The 17,679-nt window shown below is 43.7% G+C and overlaps 1 protein-coding gene across 4 annotated transcripts in view; it reads left to right on the top strand.

Annotated features, from left to right (window-relative positions):
- Positions 1-17,679, top strand: part of BMPR1A (bone morphogenetic protein receptor type 1A) — a 113,883-nt gene that overhangs the window by 53,390 nt on the left and 42,814 nt on the right. For 3 of the 4 annotated variants that reach the window (XM_075610528.1, XM_075610530.1, XM_075610529.1), the window contains exon 2: positions 478-610. The exons of the other annotated variant lie outside the window; for it this stretch is intronic. The gene's annotated coding sequence lies outside the window, so the exon portion shown is untranslated. The remainder of the gene's footprint in view (positions 1-477; positions 611-17,679) is intronic. 4 annotated transcript variants of the gene reach the window in all.

Genomic DNA, 17,679 nt, shown 5'->3' with positions numbered 1-17,679 from the left:
TTGGGAGTAGGTCATACAAATCCCGTAATCTTTCTTTACTGCTGCCATAAGCAGATAAGATTACCCACTATGTGGTGAAGCCAGAATTATTGCATACTAATGTAATATTTTGGATCTTGTTTTTCACTGGTTAAAGGACCAGCTGATGTATTTATACTTAAAATGTCATATATATCATATTCTTTAAATTTGACGAAAAACCAAGCCGTTTCTTACCTGGAGCCAAACTGCAGTAATGATACTTTGACAAACCACTCTATTATGTCTTAATTCTGTTTTATGCAATAAAATTATCTTCAAGTTGCAAACGGAATATACACGTATTTACATTTTTTATCATTTCCCAAGCACAGCTAGGCAAGCTACAGCAAGTATTTGGGACCTAATTATATCGCTTTAAAGTTGTGCGTGTGTGTGTGTGTGTGTGTGTGTGTGTTTTACATGTATAACAAAGATGATCTTTTTTGCTTGTTCTAGATCCATGGAAGTATGCATCGAATGGACATTGCCTTGGAATTAATGAACTGGAGATAGGGGTGAGATCACGCAAACATTTTCAGAAAATTTCTCAGTGAAGGGCTCTGCAAACATTTACTGATTTGCTAGTTAGGTGAGTATTTCTAGTCATTTTTTTCTGTAAAAATGTGGCCAATGATGTCCTTTATTCCCTAGCAAAATCTACATTTTTGGGGCAACTGTTTGTCTCCGTGTTTCCATGCGATTATGACCTGCTTCTCTCATTTTATAAAATTCTGCTTGAATGAAGCTTGTTGGGGACGTGGAGTTGCAACTTGATGAGAGCATTAGTGGGTAAAGTTTTATCCTTCCTGTATTATTAATTATTTTGTACGTGCAATTAAGGTTTTCCTCTAACAGATTGTGGATATATTGATTTTGATCCCTGTGTTTTGATGTCCAGACTTGTAACATCATCTTTTGAGAGACCGCTCACTTAGAGCAATTTTGCTGAGTGTTTATAAAGTGTATACAACAAAATACAAAGAAGGCCAAAGCTATATCCAATATGACAAAAATATACAGTGAAATACCCATATGTCTCTTGAAAAAAAGGGTAGTTTGGTTAAACCCTTTGGCCAAAACATTTTAAGCCTGCAAGCCACTTCAAGGCGTGACCAAATATTGCAGGTCCTAACACCAAGTGATTAAAATTCTTCTTTACCTCTATAGTTGGAGGAAGAATGATCGCATTGGATCTGTCACAACCAGTTGCATGTAAGAACTGCTTACTTGGAAAGTGGGGAGGAGCGAGCTTAAACCCTGTATATTTTTGTCATATTGGATGTAGCTTTGGGCCTCTTTATTTTTTGTTGTATACATGTAGCCACGCCCAGTAGCACTCCAATTGACACTTATATATTTTTATATATTATATTGTAATTTTTGAGGGTTTCTTAGAGCTTGCTGGGTAACTGTGGGTAAAGTGTGTCAACACACAACAGATATTATTTAATGATGGTTCCTGTATGATGATGACATTTAGAGTAATTATATGTAAAAGCTATTACTATATTTTACTGTGTGTGTGTATTAAATCAATGATCTGTTCTTCTATAGTGTTTGAAGGTTAAAATAACTGTAGTGTAATGGACAGATATTCATTCACATCACCCTTGGAGATGGGGCAGTCTAAACATCTAGGTCAGACCTGCACAACATGCGGCCCGCCGGCACTCACTGTGCGGCCCGCAGCGGCGCCTTCCCGCCTCCTCCCTCCCCCAAGTCCGCTCTCCCTCTCCGCCACCCGCCGCGAGCCGAGTCCGCCCTCCCCCTCCCCCCCCGAGCCGAGCCAGCGAGCCCAGCCCAGTCCGCTCTCAAGACTGCACGCTCTAGCAGTGCGGCACTCCCGGTGCCCGCTGCTTGCAAGCGCGCGCAGTCCTGCCTGCTCTCCGCCGTGATCTGTGGTGCCGGGGGATATGTGAGGTGCAGGGGGGTGAGGTGAGGTGCAGGGGGGTGAGGTGAGGTGCAGGGGGTTGAGGTGAGGTGCAGGGGGGGTGGAATGTGTGTGACGTGGAGGGTGAGTATTGTGTGTGTGTGTGAGATGTGGAGGGTGAGTATTGTGTGTGTGTGTGTGTGTGATATGGAGGGTGAGTATTGTGTGTGTGTGTGTGTGTGATGTGGAGGGTGAGTATTGTGTGTGTGTGTGTGTGATGTGGAGGGTGAGTATTGTGTGTGTGTGTGTGTGATGTGGAGGGTGAGTATTGTGTGTGTGTGTGATGTGGAGTGTGAGTAGTGTGTGTGTGATGTGATGTGGAGGGTGAGTATTGTGTGTGTGTGATGTGGAGAGTGAGTATTGTGTGTGTGTGTGTGATGTGGAGGGTGAGTATTGTGTGTGTGTGTGTGTGTGTGTGTGTGTGTGTGTGTGTGTGTGTGTGTGTGTGTGTGTGAGATGTGGAGGGTGAGGTGTGTGTGTGTGTGTGTGTGTGTGTGTGTGTGAGATGTGGAGGGTGAGTAGTGTGTGTGTGTGTGTGTGTGTGTGTGTGTGTGTGATGTGGAGGGTGAGTATTGTGTGTGTGTGTGTGTGTGATGTGGAGGGTGAGTAGTGTGTGTGTGTGTGTGTGTGATGTGGAGGGTGAGTATTGTGTGTGTGTGTGTGTGTGATGTTAAGTGTGTGTGTGTGTGTGATGTGGAGGGTGAGTATTGTGTGTGTGTGTGTGTGTGTGATGTGGAGGGTGAGGTGTGTGTGTGTGTGTGTGTGTGTGATGTGGAGGGTGAGTATTGTGTGTGTGTGTGTGTGTGTGTGATGTTAAGTGTGTGTGTATGTGTGTGATGTGGAGGGTGAGGTGTGTGTGTGTGTGTGTGTGTGAGATGTGGAGGGTGAGTATTGTGTGTGTGTGTGTGTGTGTGTGTGTGTGATGTGGAGTGTGAGTAGTGTGTGTGTGTGTGTGTGTGTGTGTGTGTGTGTGTGATGTGGAGGGTGAGTAGTGTGTGTGTGTGTGATGTGGAGGGTGAGTAGTGTGTGTGTGTGTGTGTGTGTGTGTGTGTGTGTGTGTGTGTGTGTGTGTGTGTGTGTGTGTGTGTGTGTGTGTGTGTGTGTGTGTGTGTGTGTGATGTGGAGGGTGAGGATTGTGTGTGATGTGGAGGGTGAGGATTGTGTGTGATGTGGAGGGTGAGGATTGTGTATGGGTAAAGGGGAGAGATGGGGTGTCAGATGGGGAGTGACAAATGTTGATGATGGGGTGCTGGAGATATGAGGATGATGATGAGAGGTGCTGGGGGAGAGATGATGATGATTTTACACGTGCGGCCCGAATCTGTATTCCTTGGAGCAGTTCGGCCCTTCTCACTTGACAAGTTGTGCAGGCCTGATCTAGGTAGATTGTCTTCCTGGGTTTAATGACCGTTTGTTTTACAAGCCGTGACTGATGACCATACAACAGTTTATAACACATGGCTTTTAAACATCATTTAAAGTAGGGGAAAAAAGCACATGTTAAGTGCTGCATAGTTTTTTTTGTCAATGTATCAACATTGGTATTTCCTGGTTCCTCTCCCACAGATAGTTTCATAGTTTACGTTTTTTTTCTCGTCCTGCCCCGCCCTCACAAAACTCAAGATATGGCCTGTAAGATCAAGTAATACAAAGTGATGTCATTTATTACATTGGCTGAACCCAGTGCCTTTCTCAATTACAATGATTTGATATTTATTTTAGCTTCTCTGTTTATGGAGAACTTTACAGCATAAGTGTAATAGTCATTCAGAAATTGGAACATAAAAAAAGACAATGCAGAGATTGGGGAAAAAAAACCAAGACATTGGGAGAAGGGCACCTGTTAGGTTCCCGGTCTAAATGTATAGTTTAACAATGTTACATTGCTGAGCGGCTTCACTTTATAACAATAGATCGTTAGGTGAATTGCATCTACTAACAGAAAATTTAAATAGCACAAACAAACTGTTCAAGTGGTAATAGATACTTGGTTTCCTTTAGTTTTTTTACTCAAACAAATTCTGACACTGGTGAAGTATTAAGTATGTTCAAGGTTTCTTACTTGCCACAGGCTTGTGTACCTGAAGGTGTGAAAGAAGAACAGGCATGTCAAGTATGCAAAATCCATCTTTACAAAGGCGTTACTACCACATATTAAAAAATTAAATTAAAAAAAAAAACCTGTTTAATGAGCTATTAATGCAAACCTCACTGATCAATGCAAACAGCTGAATGTTCTGCTTTTTAAAGTTTTACTGCTATATTGCTAACCTAGTATGCGCATTGTGTGCAGAGATTTAGAGAGGGATTGAGACATTAATAGTGGGAGAACTATAAAAAAAAATAAGTACAGACTATCAAATATAAAAGTAAAAATAAAAAAGTGCTTGTCCCCCAGAGGGCTTACAATCGAAGTAGTATTGTGTGAAATGCACTGGTTAATTGAAGCAGGATGTTTTTATGCAGTGTAGTCATGTTACAGAGTATGCATAGGCTTTGTTATAAAGGTGACTTTTCGGGTAGATATGGAGAGAGCGAGTATGGCATCAAGATTGGCCCAAAGGCACATGGATTTTGTGTTGACTATGGACATTTACATCTGCCTGGCTTTTCAAGAGAACCCTGTGTGTGGTTTTTGCTGCCATCTGTAATTTGTCATGTTTGTGTGTTAGGCTTCGTTTGTAGTGCATGCGCGCGTGATGGAGCACATGGTGTCGCACGCCTGTCGCCCGAGCGGTCCGTGCACTCATGAGATGGGGGAGGCAATGGGGAGACGTGGCGGTGACGTCACAAGGCTGGTTTGCCCTCATTGGCTGAACCGCTCACGTTACGCGGCCATCGTGCGAAAAAACAAAATAATTTGTCTGTTCAAAAATCTGCCATGCCGTCGCACTTCATCGCGCGCGCGGTTGCGCGCACTTGCGCGCACTATGGCCAGCCCGATAGAGCTACTGCATTTTGTTCCGGCACGCACTATAAATCGCGGCCTTACCCTGCAAACTATTTGCTCCTGAAAGGTTGTGCAATGACGAAAAGAACCAACACCCAGGAAGACTTTTAAATGATTGGGGGTTGGAGACTGTTACTGTTGAAATGTAAACATGACCTTTGAACCCTACTTTTGTCTGCTTGTTGAGAGATTAGGCTTGGTTTTGACACCCTCTTTGAAGCTCAGTTTGTTCAACTTCAGAAAGCACTCACCTCATTTAGTTTATGGTCTCTTGAGTTGTGAAGATAAATAAGGGGGAGGGGTGAAGACATGCAAATAGATTCTTTTTTTTTTTTTTTGTGGTGGGCTGCACTTTTAGGATAACAAATTACCTTTTGTGTATCTAACCCAGTGTAAATCGGCAATCCTCATAGAGGCCTAGGAACACCCTGCCTAGGAGACCACTTCATTGGTCTCTTAATACTTGTGAGCACAGAGGTAGCTGCATGCAATGGAATGGAATGTCAATGCACTGAATATTCCGAGTCTGCATTGTTTGCGTGTATTGGGGTAGTCCCTTCTGGGAATTAAATACAATAATTCCAAAGTTACGTTTAAAAGTTTAATATAGGTGACTGACGCAATTAAAAAAATGATTGTGTTTTAAATCACAAAGTAATTTTTACATGCAATGATCTACTGTGACGGACCTAGGATTCCTACAATTTTCATGTCATTTTTAGATTTTTTTCTGTAAAATATGAAGAAAAATAAGGGGGTTCCTTTTTTTCTGACCACCGTGTTTACAGGTAAATTGTTATTCCAGATTAGGTTCCCTTTTTTTATTATTAAGTGTAAAGGGTTTTCTCCCCCCAATCGCAGATTATACTGTGGGTGCGGAGAAAGATACGGTGTTACCATAGGTGTGGTGCGTTACCTGTTTGCTCACAGGAGGGCTGAGCTTCCGCCACGGGGAACCTGGGGCAATATATACTTAGGGTAACCACTTCCTCAATTCAGCGCCTCCACCTGCGATGGCTCCCACCATAGGGGGAGTGGTTCCTTGCAGGACACATACAAATAATCAATACTCACACACAGTGATATATAAATTAACTAATACCATTTACTGGGAACAGCATATAACACAAGACCATGCAAACATATCAGAACAGGTGTCCCTCTCTCGAGGAGACACTTACTGCGACGTCCCGCAGGACGCTTCCCCAACACCAGGTGATCCCACCCAGTGTCCAAAGAACCCCACCCAATGTCCCGCACTCTTGCAGAGAGAGGCAATGGGTGACTGCGCAGTCACTATTACACTAAGGGCACGTTGGTGCACTTATGACCGTATAGTACCTGCCGAGCACTCCGGTGCTCGGATCAGCAACAACTTCACAAAGGATCAGTCGTAGGATGACGTCATCTGATCCCCAACCGGACTCTTTGCACGCGAACCGCCAGGGGCGATCCCAACCTGGAAACAGTCTCTGAGGACCCCAACTTGGATCCGAACCTCTTAGCAGGAACCGCAGCGTCCGCTGAGTAGCTATCTAATCTACCCTACTGTGGCACGATCCCTAACATAGGGCCTGTCCCTGTCGCACTACAAACTGGAGGATGAGAACCTATCTGGGACCTAAGGGGTTAATAACCTACTCCTTTCCCCTTACTTTTCCCGGTTCTACTCTACCCCTGCAACTAACCTTCGCAGTCCTGAATAACTAATCACTAGCACTCGCAGCACTAGCCGTAACGCGTTGCAATCTACTGGGTGTGTACAGCGACTTAGCTGCACGCTAAACCCTATGCATTCTTGTCAGGCCTCACAGCACTGTCAGCCGTGATCCTGACAAGACAGCACACTCTCGCAGTAAGGGCAGCGTCCCTATCTTGGGCCTCCCTCAGCACTTACCCACTAACCTAGTGGAGAGTTGGGGCCTACCTGGGGTGTGGGTACCTATGTGGGTGCAGGAGCTGCACTCGCTCCCCGCACCCTTCCTTCCCTCACAGCTCCCTGACTCCAACTGACAAACCTGAGTGACAGGATCCCTAACCTAGGGCAGTCCCTGGCAACACTCACTCTAATGGGGTAACTCAGAGCTATCTCGGACCCTGGGGGTGCTGGCCTAGTACAGGGAGTCCCTGACTCCTGTACCCTACCTCCTTCCCTGGGCTGCTCCTGGCTCTGACTGCCTAACGTGGTCCAAGCCCGCGAATTGTATCCACTTGCCTCTGCAGATCCTTGGCCCTCATTGGTCACACTGATGCACCTGGTGTGCTTGGCCCTAAGCCTCATGGGAGTTGTAGTCCCGTGGAGGCTGCACTTACATTGGGGCCGCGTGAGCGCCTTCCCTGCACCTGCGCGAATCCCTAATGGCCGCCGCAACCTCTCCTGTACTGCCCCTACCCTCGCGAGACTTCTCCCTGACTCTGGGGTTCCTTCCGCGCATGCGTGACCTATCTGTGGTCCTCCAAGCGCTCCGGTGCCCTCGCGCAAGCGCAACGCCCCTGTAATGGCGGCACTCTGCTCACCGATCCGCCGCGACCGCGGCCTTAGCAACTGCCCGATCGCGTCCCCAGCAACCAGCCCGCTCGCGTCCCTGGTAACCGAGCAGCACTCCACGGTAACGCGCTACTCGCGCACCTGTCCCCTCTCCCTCGTGCGCGGCGGCTGTATGCTGGAAAAGGAGACCTGGCTACATCAGTAATGATGGCAGCATAAATTTTTTTTTTTTAAAGAGAACAATTACCTCAAAGGGTTAGAATTATACTGACATAAAATACAAACAATTACATTTTATACAGGAAGCAAATCAGTAAAAATGTCACATCACAAGTGATTGAGGCTAATTACATTGATTTAAGTTTAAACCTCTTGCCCGTTATATAGAACTGTCTCGTTATATTTGTTGTGCTCTTGTATTTCCTTTTTTTATCTGAGCACTGTGCTCATTGGCATGTAATTTTTCCCATAACCCCTTGCTGCAGTGGAAGCATTGTATGCTAGGTGAGAATGGTGAAAAGCAGGGTTGCAGACCTGTCTGAGACATGCGAATGTGCTCACAAGTAGTATTTTTATTTACCTTTTTTTTTAAAATCAAATGTTTATATAATATTTTATGGTTTCTGGAGCGTGGTCAGCCATCGGTAAGATGTGGAAGATCCTTGTTCCTTATTCTGGTGTTGAGCATTTTTTATTTTTTTTTAAAAAGCAGAGTTGTTTGGTTGATGGACTCTGCTGTAATTACTGGATGTCGGAAATTGTCCAGTCCTTATGTGTCTATTCTTCCTGCTGGCAAGCTGCTTGCAGCCATAAATCAGAGGTCTGCTAGGAAATTAGTCTGATGACACAGTTCTAGAGACCTCCCTAAGATGGAAGAGATGATATACAGAGCATAGATCTAAAGCCGACTGCGGGTAATTAAAATAACTTTCAAGAAGTGACCTTTCCTGGAAAAGGGAACCCCTGGGATTCGTTTCCATGTGTTTCAACTTTGAATGTGGTATTCCAGTGCAACCCCACTTAGTGAAACACAAGCTTTATTTGGTGTTTATACAAATTGCATTTGCTTTCTCTAAAAAAAAAATACTTCTAATTGTTGATATTTATTTGAAGCTTGCCAATGTATTCCTTGAAACAGTACACATTATGAAATTCTGCACGTTTTCTAGGCCGAATTCCTAAAACTGGATACTGATTTGGATTTAAAGTTCCAAAACTATTGCTTGCCGCACATTTTTAAGGTCAAACCTCCCTGTTCTAACCTACCTTGGGTCTTGCATGACCGGCTAGAATCTGGTGAGGCTATAATTCCACCTGTATAATGCCATTACCCCATATTGGCTGGAAGTGCCATTAAACAGCGAGACAGACTGGGAGAAAAAAATGGCAGCCGCTGGGTCACCCAGATGGTTGCAATCCTTAAGATCAAAGTTGATCTTGTGTGAGATTGCAGTTACTTTTTGATGCTAAAAACATGAGTGGCATACTCTAAAATAACATATTTTAGATTCTGTTCTTCAAGGTGAATGACTTGAAACTGCATTGTTCTAGTTTAATAGCCACTGGTCTTTTATGTGGGAGAAACTATCTTAAAAAAAAAAAAAAAAAAAAAAGACTGTGCTAAATAATCTTACTTTGTCTCTGCACCTATATGCTGTTTGGGACATGAGTTAGGCTGTGCTTATAGTGACAGTGACGGGACGTCGCGGCAAAATAAATGCATTGCCGTGGTCGCGTGCGCTTATAGTAAGCGCACCGCAACGGATTGGTTGCCATCACTGGAAGTCACCTCTATTTGATTTTCCAGCGACCGTCACCTGACATTCGCCGGCACTATAAGCGCAGCCTAATACACTCGGCCAGTAAATCTTAAATCTACCATCGGGCAAAAGGAAGAAACCCTTTTTATTTATTTTTAAATATTATTATTATTATATAACTTTTACCCCTTGCTGGACACAGAAATAAATTATTATTGAAAGGAAGTGATGGGTAGACTTGCTTTATACTTGAGTACAGGGGTACCCAACTAGTCCCAAGCCCCCCCCCCCCCCTTCAACAGGTCAAGGCTTCAGGATATCCAGCTTCAGCACAGGTAGCTCAATCTGAGGCCTCTGAGACACCTGTGCTGAAGCAGGGACTGATTAAGCCAATTGTGCTGAAGCCGAGATCCTGAAAACCTAACCTGTTAAGTGGACTTGAGGACTGACTTTCAGCACTGTCCTGCTCTAGCATATTTCCTTTTAGTCTGTATACCTACTCCATTAAAGGGGAATAGTTGAAAGTACTAATAGTTTTATTGGTGTTAAAAGAATGTAGGTTTGTATTTAGGTTGATATTTTTTTTTTTTTTTTCCAAGACGTCATTTTCAAAACCTCAGCATTCTCTTGCTTTTCAAGCAAAGCTCGTGTATAAAAAAATATTTTGTCCACCAATATGACATTCTTGGTTGAAAGTTTCAGCCACCTTGGAAAGAAGTGACGTTTCTGTAGCTTTTTTTTTTTTTTTTTGGTAAGCATGTCAACAGGAAATCACATTCCACATACCCTGCGTATTTCTCATCTAGCTTTACTAATCTTCTGCCTGCAGCTGATGTTTTAAACGGAGAATCCCCCAACGCAGGCTTAAAATAATAGGCTCACTTTATGTGATGGTCTGTCGTCGCCTGCTGAGTGTTATAATTTCTCAAAAGGCTCCGAACGGGATGAAATGATTTGTGGGTAAATTATACCGAAGGGGGAAAAGAAACCTGCAATGTATTAAGGGGAGAGAGGGAGGGGGTGTTACTTGGAGTTGCCTGCTTTTTAAGGGAGGATGGTATTCTTATGCTAATCCAGGCCTTGGATAAGGAGCACAGCAACCCCTGCACACAATGGAAGTGGAGCCAGAAAGTCTGGCCTGCAGTCTAGCGCGCCTTGAAAAGCATGTCAGATGGGGCGCCTGAGGCTGCCTTTGGGGGCAGTAGCTCAAGGAAAAGGAGGGTCCTGCCTCCCTGCTCCTTTATTGTGCTGGCGCAAGGCCAGGCGAGAAACTACACATGTTGATCTAAGAAATGCAGGAGCTTGAAATGAATCCATTGGAGCATTTTTCCCCTTTATTTTCCAGCAGCAGTTTTCAATGTATTAACCCTGTTAGCCTAACAAGAGGCTGCGATGTGCATGCCCTTTTGGTCCTAAAGCGTCGGTGTAAGCTCATGGCAACAATATGTGTACATTAGGCTAAACTCCGTGGCAATAGCGTGATGGTGCTACGGATGTGATGGTTCACTCAGGGTACCACAACTCCTCTCATTTCCAAGTGTTGTACTTTCTACTTAAGCAAAATATGATTTTATTATAGAAATAATCTCCTGTGATGTTCCTGGAGCAGACATACTGTTAACTTCACATATCTAGCCGTTTTAAAAGATTTTAACGGCTTCTAAACTTGGCGACTAAGTTTAGAATTAAAACGTAGACCACTGCTTATTTTTTAAACCTCTCTGCCCACCATTAAGTATGATTTTTTTCAAAATGGAGTTAAATTATTTTTTATTTTCATTAAAATGGTGACAAGTATGGGGAGAGGTGTACTTTGTGTTAATGTGATATATAAGGCCTCGGCCAGGCTTCCGCTCAGCACTGAGCCCCTACAGCCGCAATTAGAGCGGCTTTAGTAGGGGCTCGCCTACGCTTCCGCAAGCACAAGGAAACGTAGCTCTTAGGTAATTTTTACATTTCCCCGCTTGCCGGAGCGCATGGCCGGTCACGTGAGCGGTTCGCCCAATGAGGGCGAACCAGCTCCGTGACGTCACTGGCCCGCCCCCAGCCTGCCCCATGACGCCGCGCAGGGAAAGCATCCGCAAGGCCAGGGAAAGCACCTGCTTTCCCTGAGCCTCAGCGCGCCTCAGCAGGCAAGCGGGGAGCTTGGCCGAGGCCTAACTGGGTAAGTCTTCTTGTCGGAGAACAAGGTGAGCGGATACGTTTTTCCGAAACCTCTGCTTGCAATGTTGCCAAACATTTCCTGCGTATAGTATCAGTTTTTTTTTTGTTTTTTTTTAAAGATACTTCGATTTGATTTCAGTTTTTTTTAATAAAAGGCTTCAACCGTATAGTTTTAAAGTGGCAAAGCATGAAATCTTATGTTTTAAAAAGAAGTAAGTTCTGTAGTATTGGATAACAGTGACTTTTTTAGTACACCTACCCTGCAGTGCAGGATATTTCCCAGCAGTTTGAGCTGTGAACTGTAACAATAGATATTTACCTCCGTAATATAAGGATACATTGTAGCTGCTGAGTTTCACTCACTGAAAGATGGATTGAAATTGAAAGGTGGCCATTACATTAGGCACAGAATCAGGACTTTTACAGATTTATAACAGCAGCACCAAACAATTACCAGCTTAGGTAAAAATGTAGAAATATACATTGTCACATGCTTTACATATACAAATAAGAAATACAGAGGTAATGTAGTATTACTGCTTTAAAGCATCCATAGGACACCACCCCTTTTTTCTTTTTTTCTTTCTATATGTGAAGCACGTGACGATGTATAATTCTACATTCTTAACTATAGGCTATGTGTGTTAGTGGTCCTGGTGCTCAAGTACTAGGTCCCGATTTGATAATACTCTAATGAGATAAATGGGAGAACAAGACATTGCCTTGATAAAGTGCACGGACGCACGAAACGCTTAGGAGTGTTAGGCCGCGCTTATAGTGCTGGCGATGCGACCGATGCCGTCGCCATTTGCAAAAGATGTGTTTCTGTTTTGGGCGACGTCGGTGGCTGCAAAGCGACGTCATAAAAAGGAGGGTACAGGCTCCCGATTGGGCGCCAGGAGGGACCGTCGCCAAAAGAAAATCAAATAATAGTGACTACCAGATTTCTGGTAGCACTGTTGCTCCGTCGCTTTGTCGCGTGCACTATAGGCGCACGCGTCGTCAACTATGCATTTGTTTCGCGTCGCCGGCACTATAAGCGCAGCCTTACACCCTCCCGTTTTTTTTTTTTTTTATAAGTTTGCTTCAATAAATTGATTTTTTATCTTCCTGACCCGGCTCTCTGTTTGCTGTGCGCTGTGCGCTGTGGCACAATTTTTTGTACATTCTTACCTAAGCTGGCAAGTTTGGTGCGGAAACCTGCTATAGAAATCCAAGGATGCTCAGAATAATAAAACGCATCAAAAATGTCACTGAGTAAATAAATAATAATAAATAAAAAACGCACTTTTATCTAATGCAACAAAACTGATTTATTTAAAAAAAAAAAAAAAAAAACAAGATTTCACTTGTTTTGCTGCCTTAACCCATTAAATATATCTGTGATCGGCTTAGAATGGAGTCTGTAGTACCTGAAGGGGTTAAGGATGATGGTAACAATGTTGACTATACCTGCAAGTGGTAACGTTTAGCTACAGTAAAAATAAATAAATAAAATAGAGCCATGAGTACTGATTAATGGCCCCTTTGATGGATAGTTCTTAGCACTTCCTGTCCTGGGGCGGACCATTCAGCATGTAAACAAATGCACTCCCGTGGAAGGTTTATGGTGTTTGAGCAAGGAAGGAGACTGTCATGTTACAGAGATGAAAACGTGGGTGACACTTCAAAGAGGACAACTCAATTTGTTGTATCTGAACCACCATGGAAATAAGTCAGGGGTGGAAAAAATAAATCCAGCGACTTAGGAATTAGGCGAGAGAAGCATCTTCGAAATATCTTAGGTGACTTGTAGTTTAAAAAAAGTGTTTGTTTTGGTGACTCGGCGATGTCTTCCACCAATGTCAACCACCTTCTTACAAGTTCATATGCCACACTTTAATGACCCTCACACTGACGTACTATTTGCATGTATGATGATATCCTGTCTCCCACTAGAGTGCATACATTAATAGATTGTAAGCTCTTCGTGTTAGATACTCACTCTGACATGCTTTCAGTTTGTCAGTCGCACTCTCCCTTGTATTAACCTTGTATTGTCTTACTATTCAATGTATAGATCATTTTACAGAGCACTATTATTAGAATAATAATGTAATTAACCCCTTTGCTGCCCGATGGGCCGCAGAAACAGAGTGCCAAGGCTCGTCGAGTACTCGCGATCACATGACCGCTCGGTCACTGACGGAAGGGGAAGAGTTCTCCTTCCATCCCACGAAGTGATAGGATCGCATTCCGACCTCCCCATGAAAAATAAACAGGAAGGTTAATGACGTACGTAGTTCGTCACAGGGCCCCTGAGAGCCAGGCCCCATGAAGTAGTAGCTGCGTCTAGACGGCACACAAAAGGTTAAATGAAAGTACCCCAACGTAACACTGTCTACTGTTTTAATAGTAGTTTCACAATTTGAGTTGTTTAACATTACACATTTCAGGCATGACATTGTAACTGGGAAGAAAAAAACAACACAAAATAGAGTTGTCCGTTCATGTTGCTGTCATGGGCTTATATACTGAAGAGTCACTGCCATAAATACAAAAAGGTTCAACATTTATATTACACCACAATAGAAAGCGGCTGAAGGATTTCTCATTGCAGTGTGTTATCAGTATGACAAGGGGAAGTATTGGCAATTTGTACATTTGTATTCCTCTTAGGGCCAGTTATGTAACATTGCACTGTAATGGCCTTGATCAGTCTATAGTCACTTTAAAACAGGGGTGCGCAACTCCTGCCTCAAGGGCCACCATCAGGTCGGATTTTCAGGATATACCTGCTTCAGCACAGTTGGCTCAATCAGTGGCTCAGTCGAAGACTGATGACTGGAGTTGCCCACCTCTCCTTTAACACAATGCTCCTTAACGAAACATGGGTAGCTCCATGGCTGATACTATACACTTCATAGATCGACCGTGGCCCCTTGCAGACACACTTACCAGGACACCTTCCTACTGTCTCTGCACGTTCTTCCTATTTACCAATTAGATTGTAAGCTCTTTGGGACAGGGACGCTGTTACTTTTACATCTGAAGCACTTATTCCCATTGTGTTATTTGAATTATTGGTTATTTATGCGATTGTCATGTGTATTAATGCTGTGAAGCACTATGTACATTAATGGCGCTATATAAATAAAGATATACATACATACATACAATGCTGGGTGTTGTCTTGGGGCTGTGGTATTTGACTTGAAAATGTAAAAAAAAAAAAAAAACCGCTGTTGACTTTTTGCCATAAAATGTGACACTTGGAGAAGGGAGATGGGAAAAGGGAGCATGTGATTTTGAAACTTCCAAATCAATGACGGGTTTCAACAAGATACAGGAGGGAGGCATTCTTCAGAGGGAGGTGATATAGAACCAGAGGTCAACCTGGAGGAGTGGCAGGCTCACACGGAAAGGGCGGGTCAAATGGTTCTACCCTTAAATTCACGTTTCTGTGGCGCTTGGAGTTATTTATTACAGTCCGTTATAGGTTGAGATTCGGCTTTAACTCCCATGGACTTGAATTTGAGTGAATGCCGGATTGGGTTTGCTAAATGTAATGGACTGTAATAATCCCACCAGAGAGGGCATATTTAAGCAACAATGCGTGGTGGTGATTTTCCCCTAATTTAAAGTGGGAAAGGGGGGTTTGCCTCCTGACTGAGGGGAATTTGATTGAGGTGTAGGTTGATGTTTTATCTTATCAGGAATTTTGTTCCCTTAAGGGAGGAGTTTTTTGTTCTCTACCTTGGTGGGGCGGGTTGTCTGTCCCTGGTTAGAAGAATCCATGGTTCCCATACTGATTCGTACGCAGGAAGGTTTTGTCTCAGGATGGCAGTCAGCCGCTCCATGAGCATCACCTCATTAATTCTCTTTTTTATTGATCCCAAGGCTGGTGTGGTCATTTTCCTCCAGGAGGCCGCTATCTCACATCTCGCCGCAGTGAGAATGAAGGATATTAATTTCCTAGTTGGTAGGACAATGTCGGACATCGGTCTGGCCAGTAGGAAGGTCAGTAGCTCAATAGGTAAATCTAGGTCAGTGACCTCTTTTATCAAAATTTGGACCTTGGCCCAGTACGTAACAATTTCTGGACATGACCACCAGATGTGGACCATGTCCCCTCTATTGCCACAGCCTCTCCAACATTGATCTGATGCCAGAGGGTAGATTTGGTTTAATCGTGCTGGGGTAAGATACCAGCCAAACATAACTTTATAGATATTTTCCTTTATTGTGGTGCATAGGGAAGTTTCTGGGGCTGCCTGCCAGATTTCTTCCCAAGTCTCTCTGTCTATAGGGATGCTCAGGTCTGAGGCCCATTTGAGCATATAATCGTGCTGGATTAAGGTCGTTGGGTTCTCCAGAGTCCGGTAGATCTCAGATATAAGACCTTTCTGATGGGTCTTGACCTTACAGAGATATTCAAATCTTGTGAGAGTGGGGTATTCTGGGAGTGGGCATGTTTGTCGAATGAAATGTCTGATTTGAAGATATTTGAATGTGTCCAATTCTCTGATTTGATATTTGGCCCTCAAGTCTTGATAGCTCAGGAGCTTCCCAAAGCTTAGGAGGTCGGCAATCGCCCCGATACCACATGTTTTGAGTTGGTCGATCAGTTTAGATCCACATCCCGGAGGGAATTTCGGGTTGTTGGGGATAGGTGTCAGTTGGGAGTTTGAGGATAGGCCATATTTATATTTACATCTCATCCAGATTTCCCAAGTGTGTATTGAGGCCTGTAGTTTAAGGTTATGTGTCTGTCCATCTCCTCTGTCCAGACTCCAGAGGCAGGCTTGCAAGGAAGGCATCTTGGCATATTGATTTTCCATTTCTACCCAGCAACAAAGGGCCGGGTCTGTGTTCCACGTTACTGCCTGCTTGAGTTGGGCGGCGAAATAGTATTTTTGAAGATCTGGCCCCCCTTGGATCTTGGTGCCAACAGGACCGATCTGGCGACTCTGGGTCTTTTGCCCTTCCAAATAAAATGGAATATTCTATTTTGTATGTTTTTCAGATCAGTGCCCGGAACATGGGTCGGGAGTGTTTGAAATAGGTATAACATTCTTGGGAGTATATTCATCTTAACGGATATCATCCTCCCGATCCATGAGATCTGGTAACCTTCAGCACTGATCTAGATCTTTTTTAATCTTTTCCCATAATTTCGGGTAATTATCCCGGTATAGATCCCGGTAATGTCTTGACACATTAATTCCCAGATATTTAATGTGTGAAGAGCACCATCTATAACTAAAATTTAATTTGAGTAATTTAACTTCGGGATCTGGGAGACTAAGGTTAAGGGCCTCGGATTTGTCGCTGTTTATTTTGTATCCTGATATCTTTCCAAATTCTGATAGTTCCCTTTGAAGGTTAGGAAGGGAGGTTTGGGGTCTAGTTAGGGTAAGAATGATATCATCAGCGAATAAAGAAATTTTGTAGTGTTCTTTTCCAATAACTATACCCTGTATATCCGGGGTTTTTCGAATTTTAGACGCCAGTGGTTCGATCGTGAGGGCAAAAAGAAGGGGGGATAGGGGGCATCCTTGTCGTGTTCCATTTTTAATTTGGAACCTTTCGGAGCCTCCGCCAGATAACCGTACCATAGCGGACGGGTTTTGGTAGAGCGCCCGAACTCCTGTTAGAAATTAGTCTCTGAAGCCAAATTTTGTCAGCGTGTGGTCAAGAAATAGCCAATCAATCCTGTCAAATGCCTTCTCCGCATCTAAACTCAGTAGCATAGCCTTTGTGCCTGTCAGGTGAGTATGATCGACTATATTAATTATCTTGCGGGTATTGTCCGAGGCTTGGCGGCCCAGGACAAAGCCGACTTGGTCTGTGTGTATTAGTCTCGGCAGGATGGGATTGAGTCTGTTCGCCAGGATCTTACTATATAATTTGAGGTCGTTGTTCAACAATGAGATTGGTCTATAACTACCGCATTGAGTAGGGTCCTTACCCTCTTTGAGAATTATGGCCAGATTAGCTGACGACATTGAGGGCGGGATAGGACTTCCTTCTAAGAATGAGTTGAACAAATTCAATAAATGGGTTGATAGGATAGGATAGGTAGAAATTTTTTATAGTAGGCATTTGTGAAACCATCGGGGCCCGGTGTTTTGGATAACGGCAGCCGACAGTTCTTCAAATGTTATTTTTTCATTTAGTCTCATATTTTCTTCCTCTGTTAATGAGGGGAGCTCGCATTCATTTAAATAGTCTATTGCTGTCGGCAGATCAGTGTTGTTTGAGTTAGCAGAGTGAGCTCTCAGATTGTATAATTTGGTGTAAAATTTGGTGAATTCCTCTGCTATTTTTTTCTCACTGTATACTATCTCCCCAGAGCTACTTTTTATTGCAGTTATCTGTGATCTCT

This window comes from Ascaphus truei, chromosome 8 (genome assembly GCF_040206685.1).
Source record: "Ascaphus truei isolate aAscTru1 chromosome 8, aAscTru1.hap1, whole genome shotgun sequence".
Lineage (NCBI taxonomy): Eukaryota > Metazoa > Chordata > Amphibia > Anura > Ascaphidae > Ascaphus > Ascaphus truei.
Note: the sequence above shows the minus strand (reverse complement) of the source record. Positions and strands in the feature narration are given on the sequence as shown.